At 36.4% G+C, this 20,062-nt stretch overlaps 1 pseudogene; it reads right to left on the reverse strand.

The window, feature by feature from the left end:
* Positions 1-2,863: 2,863 nt before the first annotated feature.
* Positions 2,864-20,062, reverse strand: part of LOC144217833 (peflin-like) — a 39,873-nt pseudogene continuing 22,674 nt past the window's right edge.

Below are 20,062 nucleotides of genomic sequence, written 5' to 3' on the forward strand. Positions count from 1 at the left end.
TGCCTACCCTGAATATTATACAATAGGTGTAAGATAAGAATAGTTAAGAGTAAAGAAGCAGTATAAAAGAACAGTGATGGGGTGGTATTTTATAGCTGGTACTAATCTCATCTTCACAATGGCACTCTGAGGCAAATAAACAGAGTTCATTTGAGTGTTATATTAAAATGAGAAAACTAAGGCTCAGAGAGAATAACAGTAAGTAGCAGATCCAGGACTAAGTCTTAGAATTCCCAACTCAGTTTTGTATTCATTTTATTATCCCATCCAACTCTGATTTGAAGAAATTATGTCTGTTTGGAGAGCTTTTCTTAACAAAACGAGGGGGAAGCCAGAACTGAAGTATAGGCAACTGCTCTTTTAAAACACTAGAAAGCAAAAAAAAAAAAAAAAAAAAAAAAAAAAAAAAAAAAAANTTTATATTTATTAATGTTAATGGTCCAAATTCTGTGCTACCACATTCTAAAGATCACTCTGTAAGCCTAATATCTTCCCTCTTTTTCCATTTTTCTACAAGCCAGTTAAAAAAAAAACCACTTTACATAAACATAAATGTATTTATAATGTGTTTCCTGAATCATGAAATCTTTTGTTTTTAATACATTTGGTTTAGGTGGCTCTATAGTGCAATGGATAGTGCAATGGACTTCTAATACATTTGGTTTTTCACAATTTTCATCCATCCCTAAGATGAACCATACATATAACAATTATTTGCTATTAAGTTATTTTACCCAACTTTATTGAAGTGTGGTTGACAAATACAATTGTTTCATAAGGCTTTTCAAAATATTAAATTTAGTTTTTATGTATACAACTTTCCTTCTTTTATATATACAATAACTTTCTTTCTAAATGAATTTTATTCATTTATTTAATATTTAATTAATTTATATAATCACTATATAAAGTACAACTGGCTTAAACAAGTTTGGTAAGAATCATAACAGATTCTTGGCAAGCGTACTGTTCACTGGAGGAAACAGAGGACGTTAAATGTACTGGAGTTTAACCTATTAGCTACAAGGGCTCCATGGGCCACAGGCACCCTGTGTGTTACAATTAATAAAACTGAGCTCAAATGACTTAAGGAAAAATAAGAAATGTGTAGACCCATAAAATGAAGATTCAGAGCTAGTGCTTCCTTCAGTTCTGATTGGATCCAGTTCGAAACAATGTCATCAAGATTTGGTTCCTCTGTGTGTCTCAGCTATACTTTCCCCTGTGAGTGAGCTTCATCCTCATGGTGGATCTCTTTTTGCTAGCAAAAAGGCTGCATGACTCTAACCATGTGTCTTCACATTCCCACACTTAGTAGAAGAAAGACCCCAGCTAGTTTTTCTCAGAAACTCCAAAAATAGTGCATTTTATCTTATAGTTCTGACTAGGTCACATGTATAGCTATGAACTAGTCCCATGACTGGGAAGGTTAATAAACTATGTTTATCAGATTAAGCCAAATAGGGGCTCCTCTCACCCCACTGTCTGTCCAGTGCTGAGATTAAGATCAATCCATCAACCCATGATAATGAAGAAAGGCTACCTTTCAAAAGGAATTTGGGTCTGTTATTAAAAGAAAGAGGCTAGATTCTGATTAGCAACCTCAAATCCAAAACTTTAGGGTTTAGCATTCTATTAGGCTTAGGCTAGATAATGGAGAATGGCAGTTGACAGAACTGCTCTCAGCTGGACTTAACCTAACCAATCTGTGCATGAGGAAGAGAAAGGGGGAGCAGGACATGGCTCCTGCCTTTTAGCATGTAGTACTTCTACACAATTTTCCTAGACACTGCCTAGTCAGATTACCAGTATGTTCACCTTTGCAAGGAGAAGAGGGAAAAGAGATGGGCAGGGAGTTGTGGGACAATACTGGCGTGGAGAACAGGACAAACCCTTCCTTCCCCAACACATAATTCTTGGTTTATATTTCTCTGCTTTTTTTTTCTAATTAAAATTTAAATTCCAAAGCTTTGAAGTATTTTTTGTTGAAATTTTAAAGTAGAAATAACAATAGATTATGGAGTTTTTAAATGATTTTTGGAGCAATCTAAAATTCAATTTTATTTTTTTTTTAATTTTTTCCAGAGTGTGATCTTTTATTGGAGCTTACAGTTTCACTGAACTTTTGGCCCTGAAAGAAAAAAAAACAGACACACAAAAACCAGCCTTGGCAGTGAGAGGTGGCAACTGTCCCTTGGAGATTGAAGCCAACCACAGAATGGCAGGCAAGTGAGGGGTCCAAGCTGAAGAGGGGTAGCTTGCCCAAGGCTGCCCAAAGAGCAGACTGTCCAAGCTCCCCAAGCAGGGACAGCACCCTGGCGGCTCAACATCAATACATGTGGATTTGTGGGCATGGGGGTGGTGGAATCTGAGCCACTTGGTCCCACAAACTTCTCTCTTGCTTGGTCAGCCTCCACTTTTGAGAAACTGGGTTCATCTCATGCAGATGGTATGGGTGAAGGGACTCAGGTGCTAATGGCATGAGGCTGATGAACACTTACCCCTGGCATCAGGGCATAAAAGGCACAGCTAGAGGTAGAGCCCAGCTGACTGTACACTAACTCTACTGCCATGACTGGCATCTCCTGCTCCTGGCACATGGCTGGGCACTTAAATGCTCAGGGATCTAAAAATAATCAGCTTCCAGTCCTCTCTTAGGCCACTGTGGCCTCAGCCCAGGTCTGCACTATTTTATGACTGTGACACAAGACTCCCAGCCCTTTTCGGGGACAGTGCTGCATCAGGTAAGAGAGAATCTTTTTCCTAGGAGGAAGAGGAAAAGAGAAGAAGCCCAGATGTCTCTCCCACTCTAAGGAGCCAGAAAAGGTTCTTGGTACACTCCACTCTCTACAGATGGGCTGGGTCATAGCATCCAAAAAGCTGTCATGGTGAGGAAGTCTTCAAAGCTGTGCCAAATGTTGCTCTGCACAGCTGTGTCCTTCCAGAAAGCCTTGGTCAGCACCTACAGATGGGTGCACACTTGGGTGAAGTGGTCTAGCTGCATGGCAGTTGTCAGAGAGTGTGTAATAGCAGGAGACCAGAGGCTGGGTGAACTAAGGGTTCAGTTTGTAGCCCATTTGGGACAGAGCTTGCTGCAACTCTGTTAACTAATGGAGCCTAAGTGGTCCCAGTCATACTGCTAGGAGAAGTTCTTCCACTGCTGGATGAACTTCCACAGGGCTGAGAAACCACAGACATTGATGCAGCCTGACTTCATCTTGTCAAACATGTTTATCATCATGAGGCATATCTTGTCATTGAAAAAGGACCAACTGGAGTTGATCAGAGGCTGATTCAGTTCCTTGATGGAGATATAGCCACTGTGATGGGAGTCCGCTGACTGGAACTAGGAGTAAGCCTCAGAATCCATATTGGAAGGAACACCACCTGGAGGAGGTCTCTGTCCCATAAGGCCCAGGATGCTGGGCACCATAGGAATTTGGAGGTGGCTGACCATAGGGGCCTCCTGGGGTCCCACAACTATATAATCTTCCTGGAGTTTCAGAAGGGAGTACCTCAGGGTTGGGGTAGCTCTAGGATCCTCCACCAGCTGGTGGTCCGTAAGGCCCTCTGGGAACAGGACCTCCCCATAACTGCCACCAGGGGATACCCCATTGGCATATCGCCCTCCACTATTGGTGAGGGGCATCAAGGGTAGTAGGCACCCAGAGAGGCTCTGGGTGCTTGTCCTCCAGCTCCTGGGCAGCCCTGCCTGGGTGGGTAGTAGGCAATAGCAACTCTAAAATTCAATTTTAAGTTCAAGTAAATTTTAGAAGAAGGCACAGAGATATCTCATTTATTCCCTGCACCTACACATTTACAACTTTCTCCATTATTAACAACCCCCACCAGAGTGGGTCATTTTGTTACAATTAATGAACCATAGTTTACATTAGGGTTCACTCTTGGTGTTTTCCATTCTGTGAGTTTGGACAAATGTATAATGTGTATCCATCATTATGGTCTCAGTCAATATTTTCTCTATCCTGAAAATCCCGTTTTCTGCCTATTCATCCCTCCCTCTCTCTCAACCCCTAGCAACCACTGATCTTTTTACTATTTCCATAGTTTGCCTTTTCTAAAATGTCATACAGTTGAAATCATACAGGATATACCCTTTCATGTTGGGAGCCATTCCGAGCCCACTAGTCGAGAAAACTCCTGGTGAGGTTAAAGCAAGTTTGCACGGTCTCTTGCCAATCAGATGATGACCGATATCCACCCCCACTCAATTATTTCTGCTTGAGCACTGACCCCTAAGGTACCTTGTTGATCAATATCGGGAGTGACTTGTCCCCTTATTCCGGCCCTGGTATGATGATTGCACCTTGTGAAGGAACTTATTGTGGGAACTTCTTCTTTTGATTATGGGAACAGACATCGTGTCTCCAGAAGGTCCTGTTTCCCTCCATACTTTCCCTTGAGCTATGAACAGGCTAATGACCCTTACTCATAAAAGACATGTACAATTCTGTTTCTACCGTTGCATTAGTCCAAGATGTTCATACAGCTCAACATGTAAATCAACTAACCAAAAATGTCTTTCATGCCCTAGCTATTCAAGAAATCATAAAAGTAGACACAAAGGTAAACGCACTCGTAGAGACTATTCTACGTACTGGGAAATAAGCTAAACTCTTTAAAGGTACGGTTGGCTCTCTGATGCCATAAAGCATATAACTAGAAAATCAAGCCTTGCCCGGAGACAAAGAGCCTAACTTAGAGAAAAGGAACAGATAAGGGCAGAAGATAAGTTAGTACACACATCTTTGCTAACTGATGGTGTAGATCAGTCCCTTCCCTAAGGCCTACTTTCCACAAACACCTTCCCTTACCCTGGCAGCTGTGATGAGGATGGATAAGAGTATCTACAAACCTATGACTTAATCTTAGCGTTATTAAAATGTGAACACCTTGTTATTTTCTTAGTTACTCAACCTCACTATAATTGGGGCAGTTCTGCAAGAAGACTTCTGTAAAACCTGTTTCTGTACATTTTCCAAAAACATCTTATCACAAAGAGCTATCCATTGTAAAAATTCCATTTCCTGATGCCATGTTAACATTTGACCTATAAATAAAGACACCAAAACCGACAGGACAGAGATGCCTGCCTGGTGATCAGAAAGGATCTCGGGGCTCTCTCACTCTCTTTCGCCGACACCGTCCATCCTTCAGGGACCCCTGGACCTGTCGGAGCCGGCGCGGCCTCCGACACTTTCAGATGTGTTTCTTTCACTTAGTAAAATGCCTATAAGATTTCTCCATGTCTCTTCATTACTTGATAGCTCATATCTTTTGAGGGATGAATAATTTTCCATTGTCTGAATATACCATAAGGATTATTCCACAATATAATATGTATGAGCTTCAAATCAGTTATTAAAAACACATTTCCTGTAACTAATTTTCTGCATCTTACTTATGACTCAAAATCTAAGAATCTCAATATATCTAAAAATATTCATTAAAAAACAAATAATTATGAAAGTAACCTATATTTNNTTAACCTTTAGATATAAGAAGCAAATCCACTCTGATTTAATTGTCTTTATAGGAAGGAAGCGAATATTTTGCTGCATTGTTTCAATGAGAACAGAAGCCACCTGCTGGCATTTTGACAGCCTCAAATAACACTGGTTACCATAAGAAAAGAGTTGTAGAAAACATAGTTTTATTTTTTTCTGGCAAGGAGAAGCAGGAACAATTGGAGAATCTTCCCACTCACATACTGCTCTATATAAGGAAGAAAAAGTACACTATACAGAGCAAAAATTTTGTTTTGTTACTATTAAAGAATATGTAAAAGATAATATCCTAGTCCCTACAGAGTTCAAATAATATGCAAAATATGAACAATCTATTAAAAATTCATAGTTAATTTTCAAAATCACAGACAAGCACAAGCTGAAGAAAAGCAGAAGCATGAAATCATACTTGAGATTCACTGAGGACTGCCAAGGAGCACTTCAGACAGCCCATGGTAACTGAGCTATCTCCTGGCAAAGAAACCTCTGGCAAGGACACCAAGCCAGTGATGACAGGGAAAGAACGGCTTCTATGCCAGCTCAACCTTTCACTTTATCTCTTTAACACATGAGTAGGAGTTCAGAGCCATGGTGATGACTGGGCTGGCTCCACCAAAGCTCTCTTCTCCATTCTGATCTGTCCACCTGCACCACACAACACGAATAATGCAAAACTTCCAAGAGTTTGTATGTTTTCTTTAGGCTGGTGGGATCACAGAAACTAGAAGAATTTCTCAATTCTTTAAACTTTGAGTGGTCATTCCAAAACTAAAGTTATAAAAATAATTTTATATTTGATTATATAAAGAAAGGCTCTCATGTTAGAAAGGCACTGTCAGAGGAAACCTTAACATTTTCTTTTTAAGGAGATTTAAAAGAAAAAAAATAGAAGAAGATTAAACCTCTATCTGGAGCAATTTATGAACAATTCTACCTATGACTGAAGATTGTATTTATTAGAAAACTTCCAGGGGTTTCTTTGAACAGAGAAATTCTAAGAAATTCTGGAGAGAGTGTTGGGAGTAGGGAGAGAGTTGTGACATGTCATTTAGTTATTGTGAAGCCACTTGAGCTTATAAATCCATTAAAAACTTCTGGATGCTTTGTGAGGGTGCTCAACTTCCCTTTTAATCAAATAGCAAAGATGCTTATAAGAGTATCTTATTTTCCACTGCTATGACTTCCTTCTAGTCATAGTCAGTTATTAAAGAAATAACAAATTTCCACTCAGTTCAAATGATGCACGATGTTCAGAACGACAAGGTAGGATATGAAGCAAAAGGAGCCAATTATTTTTAAAGCCAAATGTCAGAAAAGTTTAGTGATAAAGAAACACCATATTCAGAATCACTCTTCACATTCAGAGTATAACAAGTTTTTACTTGTAAAAATGATACTTAAAAGGAAAATTATGTAAAGACCAAAGTTTATTGTTAACTCCAAAAATATCAAGCTCTTCTTCACTTTTCTACTTTGTTATTGTCTTCTGAGTCTGTCATACACATAGAGGAAGTGTCAAGAACTGAAATGGCATCCTGGGTGTAAAGAAAAAGCTATTTTCTTTCATATCCTCGCCTTTTATAAAAAATTAATTTATTTTGTGGAAGGTATAAAGCTAAGTCCATTCTCCTGCACCCAATTTTGTGAACCAGTTAAATGCCAATTCTTCAATACCCCGAGCAATATCTCTCAGTAGGGCCTTTTTTGGCCACCCTATGTAAAGGAGACCCACCAGCTTATTTCCTACTCCATGGAATTCCCTATTCCCTTCTTTAATTCCTTCAAATCACTTACCATTTTATGGAATTATTCTGGTTACTTACTTGCTAGCTTTTTAATACCTTTTTAATACCTGTCTTAAAGCATCCAGAAAGCACCATTTTACATGGACACTTTTTCCTTCTTCTGCATTTCTCCTGCTAGGCACAACCACTGATACATGGCAAGAACTCAGAAAATGTGTTGACTGAATGTTTAATAAAAGAGTGAGACTGAAAGACTACTAAACAAAAGTAGTAACTGTGTGTACCTTTTTTTCTGCCTCTTACTTTTGTTTCAGTTTTCTTTGAGAATTATGTTGGGTTGCTTAATTTGGCATGACCTAATTTTCTTTATTTGGATTAATTTAAGAAAATGGTAAAGAATAAATGGTGATAGTTAGAGGACCGAATAATGCCTTTGGTTCATAAAGATTTCACTAATAATAATTTAACAGGAATTTGGCCCCATCAAATATTTCAAATCTAGCCTGAAGTTTATTCATAAATCATAGTAGAATGACTAGTCTGGCATTTAGCTAAAAATACCATAAATGTGTATGTATATCTAAGAATGCTTACACCTTTCCTTTCCAAATATACATGCTATAGAATTGGAATTTGAGTAACTAAAGTGTTGATTAAAAAATTTAAAGTGGTGTCTCAAAAACTTTTAATTTCTCATATGATACATTGAGAAATTGTGTTAATTTGTAACAAATCATAGGAATTACAAGTATTTTTTTTAGGTTGAAAAATAGATCCTTTTCAGTTCAGAAAGCATTTCCTTCATTCTATCTTTTGTCAGTATGTTTGGAAATAACATCACTTAAATTACATCATGAACATTAACCTTAAAACTTGTTTTAAGTAATTAAAAAATAATTTTTATCCTCATTAAACACCAATACATATATTCTGGCTTCATGTTTGCTAGATGGTGTCATGCAACAGACAAACACAAAAGCCATTCTTTTTTTTTTTTTTAATGTTTTATTTATTTCTAGGAGAGAGAGAGAGACAGCGTGAGCAGGGGAGGGTCAGAGAGAGAGGGAGTCACAGACTGAAACAGGCTCCAGGCTCTGAGCTGGCAGTCAGCACAGAGCCCGACACGGGGCTCAAACCCACGAACCGTGAGATCATGACCTAAGCGAAAGTCGGACACTCAACCGACTAAGCCACCCAGACACCCCACAAAAGCTATTCTTAACTACTCCCCAAATAAAGATTATTACATCCTTTCTAAAAAATAAATTTTTAGAATCAAAATATTTTTCATTGGAGCCAATAAAATTTTGGCATATGCATTTTGGTAGTGAGATCACGTTCATTCATTAAAATTAATGGTTCACTTTTGTGTCTCCAGCGTCTAGAACAACGCTGAGAAAAAGTAGATGGTAAAAATAACATGCCTAAAAAAAATAAAGTCACGTAAGTATCTACTGTACTAAACATAATATGATGTGGCTTATGGTTATATCTAGAGCAAAAGTTTTAAAGTGTTGCCCAAACCTTGTTTCTTTTTTAGCCTGCCAATTCTTTCTTCTCATGATCTTAGAATGTGTTGTCACTGTTTTCTTCACAGTGTCTTTAAATCAGTATCTTTCTATTGGTCCCACAACCTCTGACCTGACCCGTCTCCTCAGGGTTACCTCAGCCTCTTAGTTTTTATACCTGTCACAATTTCATCTTGCTCCCTTCTATTTAAGGATATCAGGTTTATCTTCTTTAGACCACATTTTCTTCTCAAGAGTTAACTTCCTAGGAACCTAAAAGGCTGCCTCTTTCTTTCCATATAAAATCTAAATCCTTGAGATTAAGATAGAAAAATTCTAGGTTACAGTTCTTATTCCCATTCTCTCCTAAGTAAAGTGTTTGGCGTTGATGAATTCATGACACGTCTATGGACCTCAGTTCTCGTAGAGAACTGAGAGAAACTAAGGAGCAGGTCAGTCCTACAACAGTGAAAGCACAGAAATGGAAATCTACCAGCTGTGTTGGCAAAATAATCAGTGAACTATCTTGACTGATGTGAGAAGTGAGGATGAAAACATAACAAAATGGGAAGTTGGAAACTTTAAAAAATAATAAAAAAGAAGACTTAAAATATTAGAGAGTTATGCACTTTGTTTTATCAAACAGTAGGAAGTAACTGAATATTTTTGACAAAGAGTTAAACATGATTCATATTCATCACTCAATTTTCAGGAAGGGGCTCTTGAATAAAATATCCAAAAAGTACACACAATTAGATCATAGTACAGGAGGTAAAATGTTTGGTTAGAGTTGTAAACGAACTCAATTTATGACTTGTAAATCAATCAATTTTTAAATTTAATTTTGATATGTAAATCAATTTATGTACCGTGATTTATTTATTATTTATTTAGAATTGTCAATCTAACTTCTTTTTTGGTATACATGTGATTGAGTATATTGTAGAGAAAGGTAAAAGGAAACAGAATTGGAGAGGGAAAAAAAGGTGGAGATCCAACTGGATGAAGGCACTGAGCCTCCTGTACACAGGTCTCAGCAGCCCTGCCATAGATGCACTAAAATTTTAGAATCAAGAAACTGATCTTGCCATTCATTTCCATGTTGTAGGTCCTCCAGAAGGTTTTATAGCTTTCCCTCTGTCATAATCCAAGTACTATTATTCCTCCTAACTAGTTCCTTCGTTCTGCTCACGGGAATCCTTATTCTTGAATTATTATGAGCAGAAAGTAGGATATCCATGCAATCAGCAGGGCATAAATATGCTTTTGGTGATTAGAACCTTAAAAAAATCTGACTCTGTGCTGGCCAGAAGGGACTAACGAAGAGTTCTCAGGTTTGTCTACTAAGTCATTAGGCTCACCAGACTAAAAGGACTGCTAGAGATTAAAGTGTGTATATACATCACACCTTGGAAGGGAGAGGTGAAGAAAAAGAAAGGGAGGAAGTAAAAATGAGGGTTAGAGGGAGTATAGAAAGAAAATAACCAGTATCAAGAAAGAAAGAGAAGATCTCACTACAAATTCTACAAACATTAAAAGGATAATTGGGGTATGGCAGAATAATCACGGGGATATTATGAACAACCTTGTGCCTGTAAATTTGGCAACCTAAGTGAAAAGGGAAAAACCTAAAAAAATCAACTGCATAACCTATATTAATCAAATAAATTGAATTTGTAAATAAAAATCTCCCCCAAAATATAACTCTGGATCCAGAAGATTTTAATGGTGAATGTTATCAAACACTTCAGGACAAAATAGTAGCTACCACCCAAAAATTATTTCATAGAAGAAACTTATCAATTTATTTTATAAAGCCAAAATTACCTTGATTCCAAAACCAGGCAAAGATAATAGAAGAAAAGAGAACAGTAGACCAATATCTCTCATGAACACAGACAAAAAGTTCTTTTTATATATTATAAAATCAAATTAAGCACTATGTAAAAAAGATAATATATTATAACCAAGAGGTGTTTATACTAGGAATGCAAGGTTGATTTAATATCTGAAAATCAATCAACATAATTCACCATACTATTTTAATAAAGGGAAAGATGCATATAATTATTTTAGTAGGTACGGTGAAAGCATTTGACAAAATTGACCACCATTTCATGATTAAAAACTCCCAGGAAACTGGAACTAAAAAGAAATGTTCTTAACCCAATTAAGAGCTCCTATGAAAAACCAGCTAACATCAAACTCAGTAGTAAAAGGCTCAATGCTTCCTAGATAAGATCAGGAAAAAGAATCTGGGCTCTCACTATTTTACTTAACACTGTATTTAGAACCCAAAACAATAAGTTAAGAAAACAATAAAAAGTATACAGAATGGACAAGAAGTAAAAATGTTTTTATTATAAACAATATGATAGTATTGATAGTATGTAAAAATCTCAAGAAATCCATAAGAAGGCTATGAAAACTAGTAAGTGAATTTAGCAGGGTTGCAATAACTGAGGTCATTATTAAAAAATCAACTGTTTTCAATTTTTTAGGAATAAAAAATATGAAATGAAATTTAGAAAAAACTGCATTCACAAAAGCACAGAAAAAAATGGGAAAAATTTTTAATGAAAAGAATTGTAAGATTTTATACTGAAAATTACAAGACACTGCTGAAAGAAACTAAACCAGACCTAAATAAATTGAGAGAATCACCATTCCTCTCCAAACTGTTGAGATGCCAATCCTCTCCAAATTAATCTCTATCTTCAGTGCAGTCCTAATCATAAACCTAACTGGGACATTTAAAGCAAATTATATTTAACATGTATTTCAAATTTTGAAGGGCTAGATAGCTAAGGCAAAAGAGAATAAAATTGTAGTACTTAGACTACTTGCTTTCAAATTTTAATATAAAGCTACAGTAATCAAGACAGTGAGGTATTGGCATAAGGAGAGATGCTATAGATCAATGGAACAGAAAAGAAACTCCAGAAACAAACTCACACTTCAAAAGACTTTGGTAAAGTTGCCAAGATAATTTAATAAGAAAATGATAGTCTTTTCAGGAAAAGTTGACAGAAAAACTGACTGACTACATGAGGGTTTTAAATGAATACCAACCATTACCTTACATCACATACAAGAAAATCAGCTTGGGATTACTGTTCCTAAATACAAGAGCTAAAACTATTAAACTTATATTTTAAAAATAAGAGAAAACTGGGGCTCCTGGGTGGCTTAGTCGGTTAAGCATCTTACTTTCGCTTAGGTCATGATCTCGCAGTTCATGGGTTCGAGCCCCGCGTCGGGCTCTGTGCTCACTGCCAGCTCAGAGCCTGGAGCCTATTTCAGAGTCTGTGTCTCCCTCTCTCTCTGACCCTCCCCTGCTCACGCTGTCTCTCTCTCTCTCCTAGAAATAAATTAAAAAAAAAAAAAAAGAGAAAACTTCTGGTATTGGGTAAGCCTCAAAGCATAAACTGTAAAGGAAAATAATCGGTAAAATAGATTGCATTAGGATCAAAAGTTTCTGCTCTTTAAAAATCAGTTATGAATTTTAAAATTCAGTAATAGGGGCACCTGGGTGGCTCAGTGGATTAAGCGTACGACTTCGACTCAGGTCATGATCTCACGGTTCATGGGTTTGAGCCCTGCATTGGGCTCTGTGCTGACAGCTAGCTCAGAGCCTGGAGACTGCTTCGGATTCTGCGTCTCCCTCTCTCTCTGACCCTCCCCTGTTCATGCTGTCTCTCTCTCTTTCTCTCAGAAATAAATAAAACATTTAAAAAATAATATAATAAATAAAAATAAAAAATCAGTAATAGTAATAAAATCAAAATTAGACAAAATATTTAAACAGGCACTTCACAAAAGAAAACATATGAATAGCTAACATGAAAAGATTCTGAATGATCAGTAGCCATCAGGAATGTGCAAATTAAAGCCACAATGATTCTACTACATACCCATCAGAATGGTAAAAATTAAAAAGATTGAAAATAATGAGTGTTGCAAAAATATGAAGCAAGTGGATCTCTCATACATTGATGCTGGAAATAAAAAATAATATAGCCACTTTGGAAAGCTGTATGTAAGTATCCTATGAAGTTGAACAAATATTAACCACATGACCTAGTAACTTCACTACTATGAAAAATAAAAACATGTGTCCACACAAAACCTATAGGTAAATGCCATAGAAGCATTATTCATAAGAGCTAAAATGTGGAATTAATCTAAATGATAATAAAATGTATTATATCCATATCATGATATACTATAGGCCAATGAAAAAGAATCAAATATGAATACACACAACATGTATGAATTTAAAAAACATTTGCTAAGTAAAAGAAATCAAACCAGAAACTATGTATTGTGTAACTCCATTTATATAAGGTTCTAGAAAATGAAAAACTCTAAGGACAGAAAGCAGATCTGATTTTTCCTATGGCCAGAGGTGGGGAAAGAACAGGTCTGCTGGCTCTGTCCAAGTGTAACAAGACACAAGTAAAACAAGGAAAATTTTTAAGGTGAGAGAATTATTATACATCTTGATGTCATTTCATAATTGAAGACAGTAACAAAACTTCAACAAACTACACACTTAAAATTAATGAATTTTATCATAGGTAAAAGAGAGAGAGAGAGAGAGAGAGACAAGAAAAATATCTATACTAAAGCTAATGTCACAATACTGTGTCATAGGTCCAGATCATGGCCTCTCTTCTCCACAAGGAAGTGCCACTGATACATATCAGGAATAAAAATGCAGGCATTCTCTACACAATTTAAAGAGGTCATCCAAGATCCTTCCCTGACGTCACCCACTTATACTTTTTTTCCCAAAGAGTCTGAATTTGTGGACTGTGTCATGTTAATCAATTTCTCAATATGAAGTTTTCAATGTTCAGTTTGACTCAATTCTCCGAAATATTAATTGAACAGTTACTCTCTGTCAAGGGTTATTATAGGAATAGCTATTTAACAATTAACAAGAAGATAGTTCTTCTTCCTGGTAACTTAAGCATTTAGCAAGAGAGAAAAATTAGAAATTTCAATAAAGACGTGATAAGTGTGATGGTCTTGGTAAATACACAGTGCCGTAAAAGTCATAACGGAGGTACTCCTAACCATGTCTTGCAGTCCAGAAAGCCTTCAGAGAGCAGAGTCATGTTAAATGAGACCTTAAGGATGAGGCATTGGCTTGGTGAAGGGAGCATGGCTGCAAGAGATAGTACACACTGTCCACAGAGCTGCAAGTAGGAAATATAGATGGATATATTCACAGACTGAAGAGAGTCTCTATTGTGTTATAAAGCACTTAAAATAAAAAGTTCTGCACATGGCACATTAAGCTCAATCAAGGGGGAGATGACATTTGACTTCACATTTTTACAGAGATACTATGACTATTTTGATATAGCAATTTGTTTTTCATGAATTACTTTGTCTGATTTCTAAGTGATTTTTGTTCTTGAGTGCTGCATGTAGGTGGAATAACATTTCAGTTAAAATTATATACACTTATCTAAAAAACAGAAGGTAGGCAAATGACAATCTTCACAATTTAGTGAACTAAATCTTCTAAGTGGTTCCATGGAAATCAACTTGCTTTACAGACCAATGCATTTAGATTCAGAGCAAAAATATTCTCTAAAATCACCACCTATAGTCCATAATCATGTTTTAGAACAATTTATAAAAATTATAATGAAGAAACACATTTCAATAATTATTCATTGGGGGCGCCTGGGTGGCTTAGTCAGTTAAGCATCCGACTTCAGCTCAGGTCATGATCTCACGGTGCATGGGTTCAAGCCCCGCATTGGGCTCTATACTGACAGCTAGCTCAGAGCCTGGAGCCTGTTTCAGATTCTGTGTCTCCCTCTCTCTCTGACCCTCCCCTGCTCACGCTGTCTCTCTCAGAAATAAGACATTAAAAAAATTTTTTTAAATAATTATTCATTGAATAAAGGAAATAACATGCCACAAGAGTAATACATGTCAGGCAGATGAAAAAAACAAGAGCAAGAAACTTTCCTTATGCCTACAGAAATTATGTTATCTAGTACCACAATCATTAGAAGTACCCAGAACTCTTTTAATACACAGTACAATTATTGGCTGTTATCATGGGAAGCCCAATTGAAGTAAAACCAAACAAAGCACTCCCTTTAACTGGAATCGTGACTTTTCAAATCTGAGCTAAATAGAGACTAGCCTTTGAATGTAGGATGGAAAGTAAGGTGAAAGTCTCCAAAGTGTTTTTTCTCCAAGATATGCCAACCCAATTCTTCATACACATTAAGATATTATGTACTGCTCACTACTAGGTTGAACTGTACTCTGAGAAAAGAATTTTTTAGGTTGGCATTTGGTTCTTTTTTAAGAACACTTTTTTTGTTAAAACTTTTTTTTTCAACAGGAAAGAAATTATCACACTTCAGTCTTCCAGCTCTTTAGTGAATATCAATAAGAAAGTCAATGGCTCAGCAATGTGATTGCAAAAAGAGTTTCATGAGATACTCTTCTTCTCAAACTTTCTTATCTTAAAATCTATTTAGCTACTGAGAAAGACTTCTTTCATATAATTGTCCAGATCTATAAGCTTCCTCAATACAGGTAACTGATCAATAGTACCTAGTTTGTGTAAAGTGAATAATAAGCATATAAACACACACACACACACACACACACACACACACTTGGGTCTAGGTGTTTTACCATCATGAAAATTTTATTCTTTCACTTTGGTTAGGATAGGCTCTTTTCTCAATGGGGGAAAATGTCTTTGTAAACATTTTTATCAAAACAAAAGACCAATAGGAATGTTCCACATAATGTACAAAGCAAGGCAACCTATTCAGTTCTCAAAATGACTGGGAAGTAAGTTTGCTGCTGGAGCCAAATATTGCCCTAGATGTGATTGAGCACAGAATTGAATTTTATTTTTTTTTTAAATATTTTTATTTATTTCTAGGAGAGAGAGAGACAGCATGAGCAGGGGAGGGTCAGAGAGAGAGGGAGTCACAGACTGAAACAGGCTCCAGGCTCTGAGCTGGGTGTCAGCCCAGAGCCCGACGCGGGGCTCGAACCCACGAACCGCGAGATCATGACCTAAGCGAAAGTCGGACGCTTAACCAACTAAGCCACCCAGGCGCCCCGCACAGAATTGAATTTTAATTCCATTCATTATTGCCATATCTTCTTAAGCAAGTTACTTAACTCTCTGAATCTTGGCCTTTTTACTTGTAAAATGTGCATCTCTCTTTTCAAAGATCTTGTGAAAATTCCATGGGATTATTATGAAGCACAAAGTAGTTGCTTAATTGGGTTAATTTTCTTGGTGACATAGAAAGGATATATAAAGTTACTGCTTTTCCTCAGTAAGATAGATAAAGGAAATTATAGAATAAGAGAACAATTATGGATACATACACCATAATAAGATTCTTTGGTTTCTTCTTTATTAAAAAAAAAAAAAAATGAAAGAGGAACTCTCACTTACCTAAAGGGATGCTATCATGTCTTATTTACATGAAGACAACATGAAATCCGAAGAGAAAAATAGAAGACAGTTATGTAGACAATGGGTTCAGGCATAGAGAAATACAGACTCTCTCATAAAGGGGAAGATAAATACCTCTGTAATTTCTCCCATGTCCAGCTGAAAATGGACAATCTCTGAGAGAAGAATCAGTATAGCTGGAAATCATTCTGGGCTACTCTTGGAATAGAACTTTTATATGTAGTTCTTTGTGATTGCCCTAGGATGGCTTTTCCCAGCTTCTAGCACTTGTCTATAGCTTCTTGAAAAGTAAATTTAAAAGGAAAACTTATAAATGAGGGTTACCTGGCTGATGCAGTCAGTAGAGCATGAGACTCTTGATCTTGGGATTCTAAGTTTGAACCGCATATTGGGTATAGAAATTACTTAAAAATATTTTTAAAAAATAAAGCCAAATGAGGAGATAGATCCTTCTCCTACTTTAATAAGCATGACAATAGGTTCCAGGAATGGAATGACTTCCACATCAACAGTGTCAAGATGAGACCCCAGAAAAAAGACCAAGATCAGTGTTGATTGGGAAGGCAGCAACGAATGCAGATGGAGGCTATCAGGTGACAGAGCATTAATTAGCACCTCTGACCAAGGAAAGGCAGGGAAGGAGAAGTGAACTAACACTAAATGAGTCTTCACCCTTCCTCTTTCCCCACCGCCAAACAGACCTGATATTTTATAAAGACTATTTCACTGAGAATTAATGCATAAACTGAGATGGGATTTGTAATCCAAGCAACTCCAAAGGGCTGGAAATTAGGGTCAGACTACACTGTTTTATCATTTCCATTATTACCTTGTTATTTTGTACAACTAACACTTCCTAGGAAAGCTACAGTTATATTTTTTTGTGACTAAACTTATTTTTTATCCTTTTAGAAAAGAAAATACTGGCTAGTCCCTTATACAAGTACTGTAAAATTAATTTCAAACACACTAGATCTTTTCCTCAACTCTCTTGTCTTTAAAGAAGTTGAGGTACAATTCCATTTTATTTAACTTACTAAAAGTGTTTTATGAGCTTCCTCAGGCTATATATTTAGAAAAGAGCATGATGAATGGAAGTAGGCTTTTTTTTAAAATTCTTAAATGTTTGCTTCCTAAATGTTATATAATAATATTTCTGTTAATTCAGTTTTACCCTTCAGATAATACAGTAAAAATATTAAAGAGGTAGGATGCTCTGCCTTCTGGTGCATTTAAGGCTGCAAGAGAAAACATTTTTTTTTTCTTTTGATCAAAAGAACACAGTAAAAGTTAAATTTCATCCATGAGCTCAAAAGAAACATCATACTAATACTAAAAGGGCTATTCTAATACTATGGACATTTTTCTTTCAAAGGAAAAATATTGGACAATAAATATGCATGCTCTATAGCCACAGATGGATCAACTATTAATTAGCATGAATTATAATTTTTACAATTACTGTTACCCATCTTAAGGCTGAATTCATAAGGCACACATTATTTTGATTAATACGTAGCACAATGATAAGCTGACTAGGGCATTTTATTTGAGTTTCAAAATGAAGCCTGATAATTCAGAATATTGAAAGATAGCAAAGGTAAAACCAAACATGAAAATTGAATTGCTTATATTTTTCTAATTTTCAGTGATCTATTTATTTCAAAAAATTTGGGCCAGTCTACCAAAAAAAAGAAAAAAAGATATAAAACCAGGATATTTTAACATGAAAATGAAAATGTCAATAATAGAATGATCAAGAGGCAATAATTATAAAGAGAAGTTTCAATTCTTTTTAAAAAAAAATTTAATGCTTATTTATTTTTGAGAGAGAGAGAGAGGGAAAGAGTGAGCTGGGAATGTGCAGAGAGAGAGGAGGACACAGAATTCAAATGAGGTTCCAGGATCTGAGCTGTCAGCACAGAGCCCAATGTGGGGCTTGAACCCATGAACAGTGACTTCATGACCTGAGCTGAAGTCGATGCTTAACTGACTGAGCCACCCAGGTGTCCTATAAGTTTCAATTCTTAATATGGCTAAAGCTTTGTGAACAAAACATAACTCTCAACTTCCATCTGAAGTAAAGAGGGAAATATCATGCATTATACACAACTCATTTCATCTCATAAAAGGATATAAATTTAAATTCTGTTAGGAATTTGTCACATGGGTTATTATATAAAGACAGCAAACAACAAAATAAACAGCATAATAATTCAAAAGCATTCATCTATTTCCATCACTTCAAAAGATCATCAACAAAAAGCCAATCATAGAATGTTAAGGCTCTGTAGTAGTAATTGCACTGCAAGATAATTCAAAATAATTCATACGGGTAGCTTTCTGATGATCTAACACATGCTGAGGATTGAAGATAAAAAATGTAGGGTGGTTAGCATTTCTCTGATTATAATTTTTATTATGTCAACTAGTATTTATTGATCATAATAGCTGTCATTAATTGACTACTGGGCACCAGTGACACTGCCAGTTGCTTTAAACACGTCACAATTTAATTCTCATAAAATCCATTTTCCTCCAGACAGTTGAAGAAAATGAGACTCAGAGGAGCCAATGTACTTTGAGTCACAGTAAGTAGTGAAATTGAGATAAGAAACCCCAATGTTCCTCATTTTGGAGACAATGTTTTCAACCCCCACATCAACCTGCCCCCCCATTTGGTAATTGCTATGTACTAGAAGATAGTGTACAGGGCTGGACATTAACTGACGCATGTTAAAACTGTGTAAGAGCTTTCACATATGTAGTTTCATTTCACACAACTACTCTTAGAAGTGGAGAGTACTATCACACTAAAGTCCATTTTACAGATAAGAGAAGCCAAATAAAGCCCAAGATTATGTATTTAGTGTAAATTGAGTAAAGATTTATTCAAGACTTGGAAATCTAAAACCCTTCCATACTTCTGACAGAAGCTGAATGGCATAGTTCAAAATCCAGTCACAAAAAGATCATCCAAGCAGTGCACGCGTCCTCTGTGGAGAACTGGAGGGCCCCCCTTCTCTAGATACCAGGTGCACAGGAGGAAAAGGTTTCTTTTTATTGCAGAAACCATAAAGCCTGACTCATATTTTTGCCATGACAATGGAGAGCTTCTGTTCAACATGGAGGACAACTAAAGACTGTCTGCAGATAGGGTTGAAATTCATCTCAAAAAGAAGCTGTTCAAACCAGTATACGTTGAAGCACAGAAATGGCCCATTACTAAACTCCTTTTGTTTCTTTTGACTAAAAGTCTGAAAATAAACAACTTTAAAGAGAAATCTCTTTGTTGGTCTATGCTTGCTACAATTCACAAATAACAAAGGAATTTTATAAATTCTGGACAATCTCATTCAATTTATGTATGTAACACATCCACTGGTTACTACGAGTCAAGCACTGAGTTGGTTACTCCTGTTACACAAACAAACACACACACAAAAACAAGTTCCTTCTAATTATGACAGACTGGCAGTGGATCGTGGAGCACTGTGTGGTTCATGTTCAGCCTTAATGGGAAAGGGAAAGGGTGCTTTGACAGAGTAATAATGTCTGATATAGGACAAGGAGAAAGTTTATGTGCATGCCAGATGTATACAACTCCCATTTCAGGGGCATTCCTGTGTGTCCTGCTATTTCCCCAAGTCATTTATCTCTGCAAATTGTTTTTAGCCCAAACCAAGCTAAAATGGGAAAATCACCACACAGGTGCAAATATGATACATGGACTCATTGTATCTGGATATTATTGCTAGTGCATTTGTCCCACTGCTTGGAAAATTTTGTACAATTCCTTGG

This window comes from Crocuta crocuta, unplaced genomic scaffold (genome assembly GCF_008692635.1).
Source record: "Crocuta crocuta isolate KB4526 unplaced genomic scaffold, BGI_CrCroc_1.0 scaffold249, whole genome shotgun sequence".
NCBI classification, from domain to species: Eukaryota; Metazoa; Chordata; class Mammalia; order Carnivora; family Hyaenidae; genus Crocuta; species Crocuta crocuta.